The 17,584-nt window shown below is 45.5% G+C and overlaps 1 protein-coding gene across 12 annotated transcripts in view; it reads left to right on the top strand.

Moving 5' to 3' along the window:
- RIPOR2 (RHO family interacting cell polarization regulator 2) overlaps positions 1-17,584 on the top strand; it is a 248,891-nt gene that overhangs the window by 134,704 nt on the left and 96,603 nt on the right. Inside the window, exon 1 of one of the 12 annotated variants that reach the window (XM_031666963.1) lies at positions 4,540-4,892. The exons of the other annotated variants lie outside the window; for them this stretch is intronic. The gene's annotated coding sequence lies outside the window, so the exon portion shown is untranslated. Of the gene's footprint in view, positions 1-4,539; positions 4,893-17,584 lie in introns of those variants that run through there. 12 annotated transcript variants of the gene reach the window in all.

The raw sequence follows: 17,584 nt of genomic DNA, 5'->3' as shown, positions 1-17,584 counted from the left end.
ATAAGGCTTGTTTGATTGAGTCTGTTCTTCAACCACACACTGGCTTAAAATGTGCTCATGAGAGGAGAATGGGATACAGTTCAGTTATTAAAAGAGGCCATTTTCAGTGCTGCTGAAGTTCAAACACCTTGTTTTATGTATAAAAAATAATCACAGTTCCCATAGCACCCATAGTGCTGCCTCCTTCGTAATACACCATCCCACTTATTTACAACTGTCCTCATCGCCAGACTCTACAAGGCAGGTTTCACGACTACTGGGCTTACCTCTGTCTCCGGCCCTTAACAGAGTGCCTGGCACCTGGGTGGCACTCGATTATTTCTTGAAATAATAGCTATTATTAGTACTTAGGGGTGTTTGTTTGTTTGTTTTGACACGAAGTCTTGCTCTGTCACTCAGGCTGGAGGTGCAGTGACGCGATCTTGGCTGACTGCAGCCTCTGCCTCTTGGGTTCAAGTGATCCTCCCACCTCAGCCTCCTGAGTAGCTGGGATTACAGGCACCTGCCACCACACCCGGCTAATTTTTTGCATTTTTAATAAAGACAGGGTTTCGCCATTTTGGCCAGGCTGGTCTCGAACTCCTGGCCTCAAGTGATCCACCCACCTCGGCCTCCCAAAGTGCTGGGATTACAGGCGTGAGCCACCATGCCCAGCCATTACGGGTGTTTTCAATTAAAATTTATATATGAGGGGGGAAAATACCCTGACTTGTATTAAACGATTTCTTCTTTGGAAGGAACCATTCCTTTTCATTGACCTGAAAGAGCAATGCAAGTGTCTCGTGGGTGGGAGTGGGGAGGTTCCCATTCTATCCCCACCCATAATGCCTGTCAAGCTCTAGGCTTCACTGTTTCCCTGGATGAGGTTAAAAGGACCCAGCCAAGATATCTGAGTGCTCTGCTCAGTGAAGTTTTGGGGATAAAGAATCCTGCCTAAGGGGTGAACAGCATTGTAAGAGAGAGAATGGGCACAAGCAGAAATTAACTAACCAAGAACGAAGACTCTGGTGACCACAGCAGGAGCAGTGATTGGAGAAGCGGTGTGAAGACCTCTAGACTAAGCTCTAGGAGACCTGGTGTGGGCTTTGTATTTGGTTATATGACCTTAATCTCTGGGATTTGGACCAGGCAATCTAGTACACAGTGTGTCGTGGTTGTTTAGATCTGTGCTGCCTGGTCCCTCAGTCACATATGTTCCTGCTCTCTGGAGGTACTCTGGGAGGAACTGTGGGGTCTACAAAGTCACCCAGGACAGATCCCAATTCCCAGAGCTTCCAGTCTAATGCAGTCAGTCAGGCCTGCGTTGGCCCTTCATCTTCCATACTCCACACGTTCTGCTCCCTTCCTAAGGAAGCTTGCTCAAGGGGAGACGCAGCTTACTGTGCCCTCTTCATTCCTGTTCAGAGCTTCAGTCCTAAATCCACAGCGCTGAGTGGGGCAACCTCATGGAATCTCTAAAGGCAGCAGCTTCGGGAGCCACTCCATGCTTCTTTCTGATCTCTGCTCTGTATGTACACACACACACACACACACACACACACACACACACACACATCATGCCCACAGTCATGCCCAGACCTCAGCAAGATACCCCTCAGCCCAATAGGGGAAGTTGGGGGTGGGAGTGGAATGTGCTATAGTAAAAAGAGCACTTGATTTGGAATCACATCTGACTTTCAACACTAGCTTCATCTTTGTGATCATCAACACAGAGTATCAGTGTTCTTATCTTTCAAGTGGAGGCAGCTATGGGAAAGAGATGACAGGCTTCAGTGGGATAATGTCTGTAAAGTACCTAACATCATCTGCCTCTTCTCTCTTTCATCCTCTTCCCCCTCCTTCTCATAAAATGTTATATATGTCATTTACAACAGCGCCATTCCTGAGTCAGGAAGGTGATGGGAGTGGGAAGGTGGGGAAATCCAGTTGGTGTCTCTCCAGGGTGGGTGTCAGGCCCTTCTCCCTCCAGATTCGTCCTATGAGACCATTAGTATTGTCCTTATCTGCAGTAGTGCTTTACTCAGTTCTCCCCAAACTTCTACTGCATATTTGTACTTCTTTCCATGTCTCTTTCTCCAGACTTCAGTAAATAGAGAAATGTTTGGAACCATCCACCTCTACACAAATAGGCATGATACAAAGTGGAAGGTGCTAGGCATCTGGAGAGTAAACTAAGGTGCTATAAAAGCTCTGAAATGAAAGGGCAAAAAAAAGGCGGGGAGGGAGGCAAGGGATCTTGGAAAAATGGATGTAGATTAAGGTATTTAAACTGGATCTTAATGAATAGATGTGGGCTATTTGGAAATGGGCAAAAGCTATGTGGTTGCAGATAAGTTTCAGGGTGAGGTTAGCAAGGGAAATAAAAGGATCAATGTAAGAGTGAAGGGGTACTTCAGAATGACTGGGTGATCCATCTTTCATTCAGTATGTAGCTATGGAGCTCCTGCTCTGTACTGGGGACACCGTATATCAGACAGAGTTGGTCCCTGCCCTATGAGCTCACACTCTACTAAGACAAGAAATAAACAAAGAGGCAAATAAAGTTTTTACAATTTACAGTTGGTGCTATAAAAAAACACAGAGCATTAAGAAAGAGAATAACTGGTGAGGGAAGGATATACTTAAAGATGTGGTCAGGAAAGGCCTCTCTGAGAAGTGGCCTGGAGTGTATAAGGAACTGAGAGGAGAGAGAAGAGAGAGGCATGAGTGAGGCTGGAGGGACTGGCAGGGGCTTGGTAAGCATTGGTGTGGAGTTTGGCTTTTGCTCTGTACTCCAAATTGGGAACCAATGCAGGGTTTCAAGCACCACAGTGACCACAATACAGTGCATATTTTTAAAGATGTTTGTTTCTGTGGTGTAGATATTTTCATTATCTCTTGCTGCATAACCCCTTCTCACAGTCGTTTAAAGCAACACATGTCTATGATCTCACAGTTTCTGCAGCTCAGGAGTCCAGACACAGCTTAGTTGTGTCCTCTGAAGGGTGAGGATCTGGGACAGGTTAGTATCACCATAGCCCATGTTTGTGGGTGTCCAAACCCAGGTTTCGAATGTGTATTTAAAGTTGGTTAACCTGTGTCATCTTGGACAAGTCATGTGAAGTCTCTTGAATCTTGGTTTCCCCATCTATAAAATGGGCACGATAACACCCACTGGAGGATTATAATCAGGAATAAAGGATACAATGCTTGTAAAATATCTGCTCTGGAGCCTATAAGATAGCTGATAAACTGTAGTGTTCAGCAGTGTAAGGACAGACTCAAGTCAACGAAACTCACCAGAGACTCATGTGTTGACCAGAATCCCAATATTAAAAACATATGAAAAATAACTCACTAGGCTGCCTGACATATACATGCCATGTGGTCAACACATTTTCTCCTCCAAAGGAATGCCTACATGAGGAGACTAAGTGCTGTCAGAAACTATTTTGTAGGTTGGAAGAAGGGTAGAAGCTGTAATGAGGGCTCAGGCTGTCAAGGAACTGCTCAGGCCACTCTTTATGGTCTAAGGCAGAGACATGGTGACCAAGGTATGCTCTTGGGCATTCTTGCTGGGCATCAAGTCGACTTTGCCCTTTCTGTTGTATTCCTAGGTGGATTATGACACAGTTTATCAGGCGATGGTTCTGGCTGCTTGGTATTTCAGCCCAAGGATGCAGTGCCCAGACTATGACTGGTTGTGGGTGTTTCCCATGTTGACACGTCTGCTAGTATGTTCCCTTTCGGTTAACGTCTCAGCTCACTGATTCTTACTGATCCTTTCACAAGGTGACTGAATCTCAAGTGGTGTGGGAGGGAGTGGGTGTGTCTTGTGGTATTTTCTAGTTAAATATTCTAAATACACAATTTATTCATTATGATCACTTAACAGATGAGGAAACTGAGGCACAGCAGGGAATCCCTGTGTAAGGATGGAGACTGAGTCAGGACCTTGTCCCTGGGCCCTTGTCGACTCCCAGTTCCATACAGTTTCCACTCCAAAAGGCCCTTTTTTGGGAATGGCTGTCTATCAGGCAGACCCATGCTTTTCCCAAAGGAAACCTTTATAATTCAAATCCACCAGAACAAAATAAAAAACAATTCTGCTTCTGCCATCTTTATGAGAGCTGTGTCCAAAGCAGCCCCGGTAGAGAGAATGCCCTACGAAGCAGCCCTCCCCAGCGGGGCTTTCCAGCACAACGCTTGCCGTGGGCAACCAACCTCACCCCCACACCGCCCCCACCCCACACACTACCGCCTCATTTTTTTCAGTGCACAGTCCAGCCTGTATAAAAAGATCCCAAAACGTTAGCGGAAAGGGCCTTTCCTTGCGTCGGCTCCTTTACTCTGCCGTCTCCCTCCAGCGCGCTTGATCCACCGGGCTCGCTCCCCGGCGCAATTCCACGGATCACTCCAAAGCTGCCGCGCCAGCTCTTGCAAAGAAGCCTGGCGTGCCGGCGATCAGCTGGAAGCAGGCACCGAAGCGCAGCCTCCTGGAGTTGGGCTGAAGTAGCTGTCAAGCAGCTGTCTCCACCCGCTCTCCCCTCCCAGCACAAGTGACGCCGCCGGCCCCCGCGCCGCGCCTCCCCCTCCTCACGGCTCCCGCCCCTCAGCCCGCTCCGCCGCTCTGGTTCCGCGCTCCGCCACCCTCTCGCCCGCCAGCCCCGCAACTTCAGCCCGCGCGCCGCAGCTGCTGCGAGCGGACGCGGCAGGGCAGCCGGCGCTGCGGACAGCTCGCGTCCACCCGACTGCCTCCCGGGGTCCCCTTCACCCAAGTGAGCGAGCTCAGGCTGTCTGCAAAGCCGGAGGTGCGGGCAGCTCCGGGCGTTGCATTGGTGCGGAGGCTTTTATATGCCATGCCAGAGAACCCTGAGTGTGCCCCTGACATGACAAGGAGCCGTCGTCGTTAGGTAGGTTCACCTTTTCATTTCTCCTTTTTAGCTTCTGATTTTGCTTACAACCCGGTGAAGTCTGTGTGGGGAGGGGTGTCCTCGACTTGAATGAGCGTTGCATGCTAAGCAGCTGTTGAAACTGGAGCGTCCTCGGCTTCCACCACCCTGGTGGGTTCGGGCATCTGAAGCCCGCAGGGTACAGTCGGGAAGTTGCTAAGCGAAAGGGGCACGCGCACTTTTTGCAAGCAGAACTGAAGGATGCCCTGGAGAGTGGAGGAACGGGCCAAGGTTAGAGGGGCCCACAGCATTGTCCGGCGTTGGGACATTTCTGGGGCGAGGAAGCGCCGCCCTGGGAGTCAGGGAGGGGTATGTGTGCGAGCGCCCCCAGATGGGAGTCCTGGGTGGCCCCCTGGCACGGAACGACTTCGGCATTCGCAGAGCCTATGGGGAATCCGGCTCAGGGCTGATGGCAGTCTCAAGGGTCTTCACTTGCCCCCGGGCTGCCCGATTGAGCTGGACTATGAACCAGCTCCTTCCTCACCGTGTGTGAGTTCCAAATTGGCCAGGTGGAATGGGAGGATGAGAATTGGGAAGAGGGGCAAGAAAGGAAAAAATGTGTTGCTTCGATGCCGACCTGTGTCTGGAAAGATGGGGGGAGGGGATGCACCTGAGGACAGGAGCACCCTAGCAGGTATCCGTGGCGTGGGAGGGGGCTGGCCAAGCGGAGCATGTGCAGCTCTCTTGCCGGAGACGATGACCTTCTAGCTCCCTCTCACAGGGCAGTGGGCAGCAGATAGAGACCCCTCACGTTCGAAGGGAGTAGGTGCATTTTGAAATTAGGTAAGCAGAAGTCATCAGCTGCTAAGGTGGCAGAGGTGCTGTGAGAAGTGACAGCTCCCTGGAGAGCAAGTGGAAAAGCAGGAGAATCGGGCTAATTCTGCTGGGATGGGGGTGGCGCAGAGTGACATTGGTAGGCTCCCAGGTCCTTGTCTTGGAGATACCTACATGTTGCTTGAGTGACTGAGGAAAAATGTTCAAGCTTTTGATCTGGGAAAACAGTTGTGACTGTCTTAAAATAAATGTTGGAGCTGTTTCCTCCCTGCTCCCCACTTCTTACCCTCTTATGTCCACACACTTGGTAGAAGATCTAGGATTGTGACTAATCACTGCCCCCATTCTGAAGAAATTGTACTTGGCCATCTCTACGGGACTGGGGGCATCCTGTGTGAGCGTCTGCCCGATTGTTACCTGACACACAATCATTTCTTCCCTTTTGTTTTCTATCGGGTCTGTCTTGCTCTAAGAGTGTACCCACCTCCTTCCCTCCCCTACCCGGGTATTCCCACTCATTCAATTCCCCTCTTCCCCTTGCTCCTCCAGCCATTTTGGACCAGCCTCTGAGCTTGCCCACTCACACCATCTACCTTCATCAAATTGTATTTTAGCTGCTGTCACAGCAGGGGTTGTCAGCCATGAACTCTCCGAGAACCAGCACCATCAAGGCTATTCTCCAGTGGTTAATTAGGAAGCATCAGTAGTTATCCTTCTGTAGGAACAAACTGCAGGGATGTGCCAACTTAGGGAAACAGCGGCTTGAGGAACTCCCCTATCTGAAGCCTCCATCTCCCAGCACTCGGGATTAGCTTTCTGTGCTCAGCTTCCCCTTCAGTTACAATAGTGTCAAATTGTGTCTTTTCCCCAGGAAGGTAATGCATCTGCCTGTCCAAAAATTTACTGCATCCAAACATTTGAAAACTTGAACATTGGAGAATCTGTTTAGTAAAAACATACTGCACATGTTGCTTTTCCAAAGGACCCCCCAGTTGCTGTTGCTTCCCTCTTCCTCTGACACTCTAATGTGAGATTTCTCTTTGAATATTTTATCCTTAGTATAAATATAAAGAAATACCAAGCTAGAGAGAAGGAAAACCAAAAGCATGCACTAGGGACTTGCATAGAATTCTGATTACCCAAACACAATTCCAGAAATGGCTCTCCTTCCTTTTGTTAACTGCAAAGTGAAGTTATTTCCAGCAGACAAGGGACCCACCCAAGGTTGACCTGGAGAAGCCAAGGAGGCTGGGGGTGGGTGGAGGGAGGTATTTATATCTGTGGGTCTTGTTAGCTAAACTCGCATAAAAATTCTGCTCTTTAGTATTGATACCCATTGACCTGGGGCCCTGCTAATGACTGCCAAGTGTCCTTCTCTAAATCTGAGGTCACTAAAGTGGAAACACCCCTATTATGATAAAACCCCACAGCCCAACTGTTATATCAACCACATGCCCACTTCTAAGTATTACCAAGACACTTCTCTGTTACATTTTGTGTTAATTCACAGATTATTGGTTCACCCCTCTGTCAAGAGACTAAAATATAGACAAAGGCAACTGTGCAGGGTGAATAGCACAGATTTCAGATTTTATATTAAATAGCTGAATTGTACATACAGCAGTCCCTTGGGTTGAAGGGTTTGCAAACCAGAGTTTTATTTAATCATTTATTGCATTCAATAGATTATCTGTTTTCATTCTGAAAAGAAGTCAGAAGTCTAAAAACAGTTCCTTGCTTTTCTTGGGAGGAACTGGTGATAGAAGTGAAAGTCCATTTTATTTACACAATGGGTGCTCCTCAGGGCAATGGCAGATTTGACTTTCTACTTGGGCTTCCTGCACTGGTGGTCCTGTGAGCAGGGCCTCGTGCTTGTGAACAGCTCCTTAAACAGGGTTATTTTCATCTGCCAAGCTGAGCTCCATGAGCTGGGAGAGATAGACAGCTTGTGTTTGTGGCCATTCAACCAGAAAAGAATACCAGCTGAAAACAGACAATGGAGCAAGGGAATTGGGGTGGGGGTGGGGAGAGGAGGTACAGATAGCCCAGTCGCTCATAATTGGCTCCCCAAAGGCAAACCTAGGTGTAGAATGGTGTCATAAAGCAGTTGTCATGTAAACACCCTGCAATGTGATTATTAGAAAGATCTGTTCAGAAAAGGAGAATGATCATGAGTATATGCCTTTTCACCTGGAAGGAGCCCTTCTTTTAGCTTCGTTTCTTCATTTCATTTACTTATAGGCAGTTTCTTGAAACGACATTTTCCCCCTGAAAACGAGAACCTCACTGTTATGCATATGGAAGCCTTCAAGTTGATTCCATTGAACAAAATCACTCAATGCATCATGTATCTCTAGAGAATTAAGCATGAAACCCTCACATGTCCTCTTCCCTCTTCTGTGTCTCCTCTCTGCAGCCACCGACTTCTTCTGTAGGTTCACGGTCCAGGTTTTTGTCTTGTTTTGTTTTGCTTTTTGGTCACAGTAAACTCATCTCACTTAGGTTGGAAACATTCCCTAAAAATAATCAATGTTTTCCTGAGTGCAGCAGGCTATCTAGAAAAAAGATCATTTACACATGGCCCTGTGCTGGATTTAATTCCCTCAAAGGAAACCCGGAACACTATGAAGAAAAGAAGCTGCTCCAATTTATTTTATTGTGCACTGTTTACATGAACTGATGAGTGCTGTGTGGAGGGGATGAATGTTTTCACAAGTTCATTACATTAATTAAAAAGGAAATTAGATTTTTTTTCAACAGTGAAAGCAAATGAGGTGCAATATTTCTATGTTGTGTTCCATTAGATCAAAATGAGTTCTCTACCAGACCAAGGAGAGAGGAGTCTCAAAGGAAGTATTTTTTACACCATTTAGCATTCTAAAACTGATTTGCAATCATTTTTAATTCTGAGGTGGATTTTAAGTTCAAGTCTGTAATGTTATATAATTTAGGAGAATCCCACTTTTGTTTCAATTTAAGCATGTGCTTACTGGGCAATTATTGTTCTAAGGTCTGGACAAAGTTAGACATCTCATTCAACATAAAAGTATAATATATTGGCCGGGTGCGGTGGCGCACACTTGTAATCCTAGCATTTTAGGAGGCTAAGGTGGGAAGATCACTTGAATCCAGGAGTTTGAGACCAGCCTGAGTAACATGGTGAAACCCCATCTCAGAAAGGGAAGGGAAGGGAAGGGGAGGGGAGAGAAGAGGAGGGGAGGGGAGGGGAGAGAAGAGGAGGGGAGGGGAGGGGAGGGGAGGGAAGGGAAAATTAGCCAGACATGGTGGTGCATGCTTGTAGTCTCAGCTACTCCGGAAGCTGAGGTGGGAGGATCACTTGAGCCTGGAAGGTCGAGGCTGCAGTGAGCAGAGATAATGCCACTGTACTGCAGCCTAGGTGACAGAGTGAAGCCCTCAAGAAAAAGAAAAAGTGTAAGATATTGATTATACCTTCTAGGGAGCACAGTCTGGTGGAGAAGTAGGAGGAGCACAGTTGAGTTGGATAGTGTGCTGTGGGTGACTGGATGTCCTGGTGTGCCCCATAGACACCTGTTTTTGCAGCATAATTATTAATAGCACCACCTTTCACTCAGAAGTGTTGCAATCACATAGTCACCCTAGAGAAAAGGACTATGAGAGGTCAGAGGAAGAAGGCTGTGGTTGGAGTAGTCAATGAAGATTTCATTCATGTGCCTATTCTAAGATTACAGGTAAACTGAAAGGAAAAGGGAATAGTTACCAGACAAAAAGACTGGGAAGACTGTGAGCTCCCTGAAGGCACAGAGGATCTGTTTTGTTTGTTCCTATATCCTTGGGACTTGCATGCTGCCTACCTGATGATGGGTATCAACTATTAACTAACTGCCTGTGAACCTAGATTTAAGATCAAGACTGAAGGTAGGAAAGTTAGGGACAGTCAAAAGGCATGTCTTGCAAGGAAGGTCAGATAAGAACAATTGTGAAACAAGGCTACTATTAATGATGATGATACTAGAACAAGGTTGGCCAACGACCATACCGAAAACCAACTTTATGTACAGAAAAACAACAGTGTCTTTTAATTCTTTCTTGTATTTGCCTCTTAACTTTTGGGTTTAATGTTATTGGCCTTTACCTCTACCCCTGGAAGTGATCTCTTCCTTCTCAAACAAATTGTTTTGGATATTAAATGAAGAAACAATGACTCCATTCTCTTCAAGCTTGTCTCCTTCTGACCTTGGCTTCCAGGTGAGCTCTTGGAAGGAAGGCAAGGGCAGAAAAGTGGGGAGAGTACCTGAGAAATACAAAAGCAAGGCAGAGAAACACTAAAAGCACCCGTGATTTTCCTCCTCCTACTAGGAGAAATAAATTCAAAGTGACAGTTTCCTGGAGCCCCTGGAGCTAGTGCAACTCCCAAGAGGTCAATCCCAGTATGACATTTGATTTCTCTACTTTTTGCTACATATGAAGTCCTGGAATGACTTGGCCTTGGCCTTAGCTGTGACAGTCTACCTTCCAATTAATGTATACTCACACAAGGTGCCCTGCTGATATGCAGAGGTTCAAGGTTAACCTATCCTATGTGAAGATTCCAAGATAACTACCAGCTGTAACCCTTGAATTGCAGTGCCATACTTTTAGTTTATAAGGTTATTGGCACCATTTTAGCCATTTTGATCTGTATCCTCCCAAGTTCTCGTCTAACCTAAAGTTTTCTCGGTGATGCTTCATCCTGAGAAATAAGTGGAGCTTATAAAAAAAGAGAGATGAAGCTGAGGTGATGGACACCCACAGGTGATCCAACATTCATCAGGGCTCAGTTGCAGAGATTAGAGTCTACTCAGCAGAAAGGATCTAAAATAAAATGGGTTACAGGATGGTTGGGCCAGGAAGGCCGACTAAACACTCTCTAAGTTGAAGGATAAGGAAACACACTCTAGGTTGAGCTTTTTGGAACACCTAAGAAAAGTACATTGTAAAACAGGGCTACTGGAGCCACTGTGTAACCTATACTCAAGAAGCTGTGCACTGGCTGGGCACGGTGGCTTACACCTGTAATCCCAGCACTTGGGGAGGCCGAGGCGGGTGGATCATTGGAGGTCAGGGGTTTGAAACCAGTCTGGCCAACATGGTGAAGCCTCATCTCTACTAAAAATACAAAAATTAACTGGGCACGGTGGTATACGCCTGTAATCCCAGCTACTAGGGAGGCTGAAGTAGGAGAATCATTTGAACCTGGGAGGCAGAGGTTGCAGTGAGCAGAGATCACACCACTGCACTCCAGCCTGGGCAACAAATTGAGACTCCATCTCCAAAAACAAAAGAAGCTATGCACTGATTTGAGAAGCTACTGGCTCCAGAATGAGACTACCACTAGCATGGTCAGGAAAAAGCCAGCCAGGAAGCCACTACAGAAAAAGCAGATACTCCATGAAGGTGGCTGCCAGCAGTGACAATAGAAGAAGCAGAAGTCTGCTATGGTAGGCAAAATAATGCGCATCCAACCCCCAAAGATGTCCATGTCCTAATGCCTGGAACCTGTGACTATGTCACCCTACATAGCAAAAGGGACTTCGTAGATGTGATTAAGTCAAGGACTTGACAGTATCCCGGATTACCCAGTTGGGCCCAACCTAATTCTATTTGTCCTTAAAAACAGAGAACCTTCCCCTGCTGTGTCAGAGGGAATGAGACTATGGAAGGAAGATCAGGGAGATGGAACATTGCTAACTTTGAAGATAGAGGAAGGAGCCACAAGGGAAGGAATGCAGGTGACCTCTAGAAGCTAGAAAGGGCAGGGAAATAGATTTTCTCCTCGAACCGCCATAAGGGAACACAGACCTGCCAACACCTTGATTTTAGTCCAGTGAGACCCGTTTTAGACTTCTGTCCTCCAGAACTGTAAATATGTGTCATTTTCACTTTAAGCCAGTAAAATTGTGGCAATTTGTTACAGCAGCCATCTGAAACTCATACACACAAGCCTTGCCCTCGCTTCTACCTTCAATCTTGTGCAAGTGCATTTGACAGAGACCCCAACTCACACATGGAATCCTAGTTGCAGGGGATTCTGGGCAGTGCAGTTTTCAGCTTCCCAGCTCCAGTAAAGAAGGCAGCAAAAAGGGGTTGAGACGATGCTGAGTGCCGATCACTGTATCCGGTGCAGCTGCCAGTGAAAGTCATGAGGAACTCGGGGAGCTGCAGGTGTATGTCCATGGCACGATCCTTCTCTGAGGGACAGTAGCATGTGGCAGAACACAAGTGGATGCCTGAGATTTTTAGGAAGTTTAACAAGTGTTAAGTCATTAAGATACAAAGGGGAGGTAGGGGAGAGGCATCAGAATAGTTGCCTGTTTTACCACATTAGAAGTTACTCTCTGGAGGATACCCCAATTAACCTTGATGTAATTATTATTTATTGTGTGCCTCTATCAAAATATCTCATGTATCCCCTAAATATACACACCTACTGTGTACCCATAAAAATTTAAAAATAAACAAGTAAGTTAAAAAAAAACCAAAAAAGTTGCTATCTGGAGATTAAGGAGAGATTTTATGTAAGTATCCATATCAGGGATAAATACTGACTTTCTGCAATTTAACCTTTAACTACTTACAGCCCGTCCATATGGCAGATTGGCAGATTATATTTTCCCAAAGATGCCCTCAGTAATGACTCCCACCCCACATGATCTTTCAATAAAGTGACTCTGATATATTGAGAGATGGGGGTTTATTTTCTCTCCCCTCAAAACTGTGGCTTTCTCAATCAATAGAGAATGTGATTTCTAAGGCTAGATCATAAAAGAACATTCAACTTCTACCTTACTGGCTGGAATACTAACTCTTGAAGTTAGCAGCTGCCATGCAAGCAGTCTGACTATCCTGAGACTACCATGCTAGGAGGAAGCCCAAGCTACCTCTCTATGATCACATAGAGAGAACTGAGAAGATGAGAAAGAGGAAGATGCCTGGCCAGCCCCCAGCTCCTCCAAACCCTGCTGTTCCATGTCCAGCCACCATCTGACTGAGGAGAGACCCTGAGCCAGAACTGTCTGGCAGAGGCCTTCCCAATTCCTGACTCACTGCTGTTGTTTCAGGCCACTACATTTTGGAATGATTTGTCACACAGCAATAAATAACTATATCGGTTTATACGGCCAGACACAAAAAGGTCAAATATGACCACAGTCTTGTGTTATTCCTATCAAATTTCTTCCCTGCGAGGTAAATAACATGATAGTAGCAGTCACAGAACAGCCAAATCTAAAGCTCATCTTCTCCGCCTGCAGAATATTGGTCTAAGAAATCCATTCTTAAATTGTATATTAGAAGCAAACTGTTGCCCATTTTGGTTTGTTTGTCGGGGGAGGATTTGGGAAAGTGGAGTTGGTACCATGGAGAAGGAGTTTAGTTTCAAACTGGCTAATCTAGCATGTGAACAAACAGGAATCCAAATAACTTCTTTTCAAAGCAGATCTTTCTCAATGTAGCAAGTATAGGTAGTACAAACCATACTTCAGGTAGTGTCCTCAAATTGGGGGCCCACTTAGGAGATGCAGAAAAAGAGAAGAAAAGAGTGCCAGTAAGAAAAAGTGCCAGTCACAGTGACTTGCTCCTGTAATCCCTGCACTTTGATATGCTGAGATGAGTGGATTGCCTGAGGTCAGGAGTTCAAGACCAGCCTGGCCAACATGGTAAAACTCCGGCTCTACTAAAAATACAAACAAATTAGCCGGGCGTGGTGGCGGGTGCCTGTAATTCCAGCTACTCAGAAGGCTGAGGCAGGAGAATCACTTGAACTCAGGAGACAGAGGTTGCAGTGAGCCGAGATCATGCTACTGTACTGTAGCCTGGGCAAGAAGAGTGAAATTCTATCTCTAAAAAAAAAAAAGCGAAAAAAGAAAAGAAAAAGAAAAAGTAATTGGATTATTGACTATGCTGTGACACCTGCAGTACATTCTGCCACAGCTGGCGATCCCTTACTTCCTCCAGCCAGCTGACTGCTGCTGTTTCCTTTTCTACCACTTCTTTTTTTTTCTTTTTTTCTTTCTTTTTTTTTTTTTTTTTTTGAGACAGAGTCTCGCTGTGTCGCCCAGGCTGGAGTGCAGTGGCGCGATCTCGGCTCACTGCAAGCTCCGTCTCCCAGGTTCACGCCATTCTCCTGCCTCAGCCTCCCGAGTAGCTGGAACTACAGGTGCCCGCCACCGCGCCTGGCTAATTTTTTGTATTTTTAGTAGAGACGGGGTTTCACCATGGTCTGGATCTCCTGACCTCGTGATCCGCCCGCCTTGGCCTCCCACAGTGCTGGGATTACAGGCGTGAGCCACCACGCCCCGCCCTTTTCTACCACTTCTCTTCTGCACAACCCTTTTTCTTTGATACCTAAAGTCTGCTGTTCCTCAAGTTTAAGTTCAAAGTCCAGTTGAGGATAGTCATCACGATACTTTAGTCCAAGTGATAGTGCCTTATACCTCTGTGGATTTTTGCAGTTTTCAACAGCTTTTACAACCATGGTCTCATTTAAACCACAGAACAACCCTGTGATGTAACATCAATGTCTCTAATTTCACAAATTAGGAAACCAAACGAATGGATTAGCTGGTTAGCGCTGAGATGTTCTGACTCCTCACTGGGGGCTCTCCACCCCGGGAGGTCCACTTGGCCAGCCTGGAGGCAGCAAAAACCAGTGTTTCTCTGAAGGGAGGAGAGGTGATTTGTTCTGCCTGCCGTCCCTCTTCAGTCACCAAACTGTGGCCTATTCGAAGTATGATCATTTTCTCTTACAACATGACTCATGTCCTCAGTTGGACACTTGGTTTTGCAAATGGAAACCTGCCCCTGTAATGACATAAAGGTCAGGAATTGGCTCCCTTTTCAGGCTCCCATGACATTCCAAAAAAAGTTTGCCCTTTGAATTTTGTCATAATGGTCTTTGGCCTAAAATAGGATAGAAATGGCACGTGGTGTTTCTTTTTTAAGGGTCATTTTTTTTTCCAGATCCTCAATGTGTATTTCTTCACATTAGGATGTTTTCCAGATGTAATTTTTGTTTTGTTTTGGTTTTGTTCTTTGGTTGTCACAAAATGGCTCTTTCCCTCACTGATGGAAGAAAATAGCCGAAGCAGGAAGGGACTAAGGGGCCACATTAACTCAAGATGTTTTCATAAATGTGAATATACAGTAATCAGGCTAAAGGTACTGAAAAAGGCCCTATTGAAAGGATGCATACTTTTTCGTGTCGGGGACTCGTTTCACTCCTTTATAATCCAGCTGGGGGAGTATAAGCATGACCAAGCCTGGCACATAAGATTCTACATATGGTAAAAATGACCTTCCCTCTATCATCTCCCTTTAGGTCAATCATAGGATCCTGAGTATAGGTACAGAGGCGAGGCCTTCCTGGACACAAGAGGAGTTTGAAGCCATTGAAATTTTCAAAAACAATACGAAGTCTAAGGCAGGTGTGGTGGTCTGTGCCTGTAGTCCCAGCTACTCCAGAGGCTGAGGTGGGAAGATCATTTGAGCCCAGGAGTTCAAGTCCAGCTCTGACAAGCCCTTCTCTTAAAACAACAACGACGACAAAAAGCAAGACAAAAAAACCCAACAAATAAATGCAAATTCTGAATTACAGATATGTGTACACATATCTCATATTGCATATTGACAGAAAGCTACAGAGTCTCACTCTGTCACCCAGACTGGAGCGCAGTGGCCAGATCACAGTTCAATGCAGCCTCAATCTCCTGGGCTCAAGCAATCCTCCCCCTTCAGCCTCCTGAGTAGCTGGGACCACAGGCTAATGCCACCACACCCAACTAATTTTTGTATATTTTGTAGAGATGGGGTTTCACCACGTTGGCCAGGCTGGTCTCGAACTCCTGGGCTCAAGCATCTCCGCTGCGTCAGCCTCCCCAAGTGCTGGGATTACAGATGGGAGCCACCACGCCTAGCCAAGCTTCTCATACAATGAAACACCCAATCTAAATAAACATGTTTTATATTATTATAAAAGTAATAGTTATCACTAAATATCACTAAACAGCATTGCTAATGTGCCAGGTACATGTACTAATTCATTGGGTGCTCATAACACCCTGAGGTAATTACTCCATTTTATAGATGAGAGAATGGAGGTTCTGAAAAATTACTAAGAGGCAGAGCTTGGTTCTAAACCTAGGCCGTCTGGCATCAGAGTCTGGGCTGTGCTGCGACTGTGGATGTAAATACACAGACTCCAAATTCAGAGCCACAGTTCCCACAGCAACTGCCAGTTTGTAGCATGTTCAAAAAGACCGAGTTCTCCCACATAACTTAGCTGAGTTGTGGCTGCCAGATCTTTTGGCTTAGCAACTTGAAACAGAGACTGTCCACGCAGGCTGAGGTTCTCAGTTGCTATCAAGGTGTTAATGAGACTCTTCAGGCTTCTATTATAATCAAGAAGATTTTTCACATCCTCTATCTGCGAGGTTCATTATTCCAGCTGGGTAAGCAGTGTGTCTGCAAAGATGCCCTATCATCGGGAAATGACATGGGCACTTTTTCTCCAAGTAAGCAATGCATCCTGATAAATAACGCCATGTCAGTGGCGTGCCTTCTCCTTCCTCTTGCAAACGATTGACGCCTCAGAGATCTGATCAACCCCACAAAAGGGGAGGGAAATGGAGAAAAAACAAACCTGAGAGAATAAAGGAATCATTCCTTGTCTTTTGTGAGGACTTGTGTCTGATCCGTGCCCACATGTAAAGTATCCCTTGATCAATTTTGTCTTAATTACTGAATGTAGGAAAACAAGCTCATTGTTAATTCATGCAGTTTTAATTTATGCATAGGAGAATTATGCAGGATAATTACCTGCAGTTGAAGGAAAATGAATAGCGTCAGATGTGGTTAATTCACGCATGGTTTACCCTTCTATCTCTCTATCAGAAAAGATTTAAAGTGGTAACCAATCTGAATGATATGCAAAATTGCATTGGTTTGCTAAGTAGAAGTATTTTTCTTTCTTTGATTTGCATCACAAATAGAGTTCTCGGATTTGGACTGACTAGATTTGAATATAATTTCCAGAACAATAGCTGTGATTCACTGACTTAACTCATATTTTATCTCTTCCAGAAGTGCCCATTTTTCAAATCAGTGCAGGAGAAGTTATCTTCTTGGGCCCCATGTTAGCCTGAGTACAACTTCCTTTATGGGGATAATTCAATGGGAATGATGAGTATTTCCTTTATCAAGATTTATGGGAGATTTACAGTAATGATCACATTACTTGTTCCCACATTGTCCCTGAACCTCCATGATCCAGTGGCTTCCAAAATCTGAAACAAACAGCTGGAACAAATTATGGGGCAATGAATGGACATCAGTGGAAATTTCCCTGTGACTTTTGTCAAGCAATAGATAGCTGCTAAGGCCTCTTTGAACTCACACCTAGTAATTGAGAGAAGACTAAGAAGAGGTGGTTCAAGTTTACTGAAAAAACAAAAAACAAAAAAAACTACTCCCTGTTGCTGAGTTGAGACAGGTTACAATAATGAACAATTTTGAAAGGAGAATACCAGTATCAAAACAAGGAGCCAGAGAAAGTAAGTATGTTCTTGTTATGACAGAGCAGTAAATTTTACTCTGAGCTTCCTTGTAACCAGGCAGAAAGGGGAACATAGGAAGTTATCACCTAAGTTACTGCTAGCAGAAAGATGGGCATACAAAACACAGCAGTTCCTTAAAGGACACATTCCCTTAGTGATGAACTGTAAAAGTAATATCCTATATGGGAACGTATACACGGGAGGTTAAATTGAGCTAGTTCATTGCAGTGAAGTTCAAGAGGCAACACCTTGCACGTTGATCTTCATTCTTATTTTTCTTTTTTTTTTTTTTTTTGAGACGGAGTCATG

Source organism: Papio anubis, chromosome 6, assembly GCF_008728515.1.
Source record: "Papio anubis isolate 15944 chromosome 6, Panubis1.0, whole genome shotgun sequence".
NCBI lineage: Eukaryota > Metazoa > Chordata > Mammalia > Primates > Cercopithecidae > Papio > Papio anubis.
The sequence above is the reverse complement of the archived record's forward strand: the minus strand, read 5'-3'. Positions and strand labels throughout refer to the sequence as shown.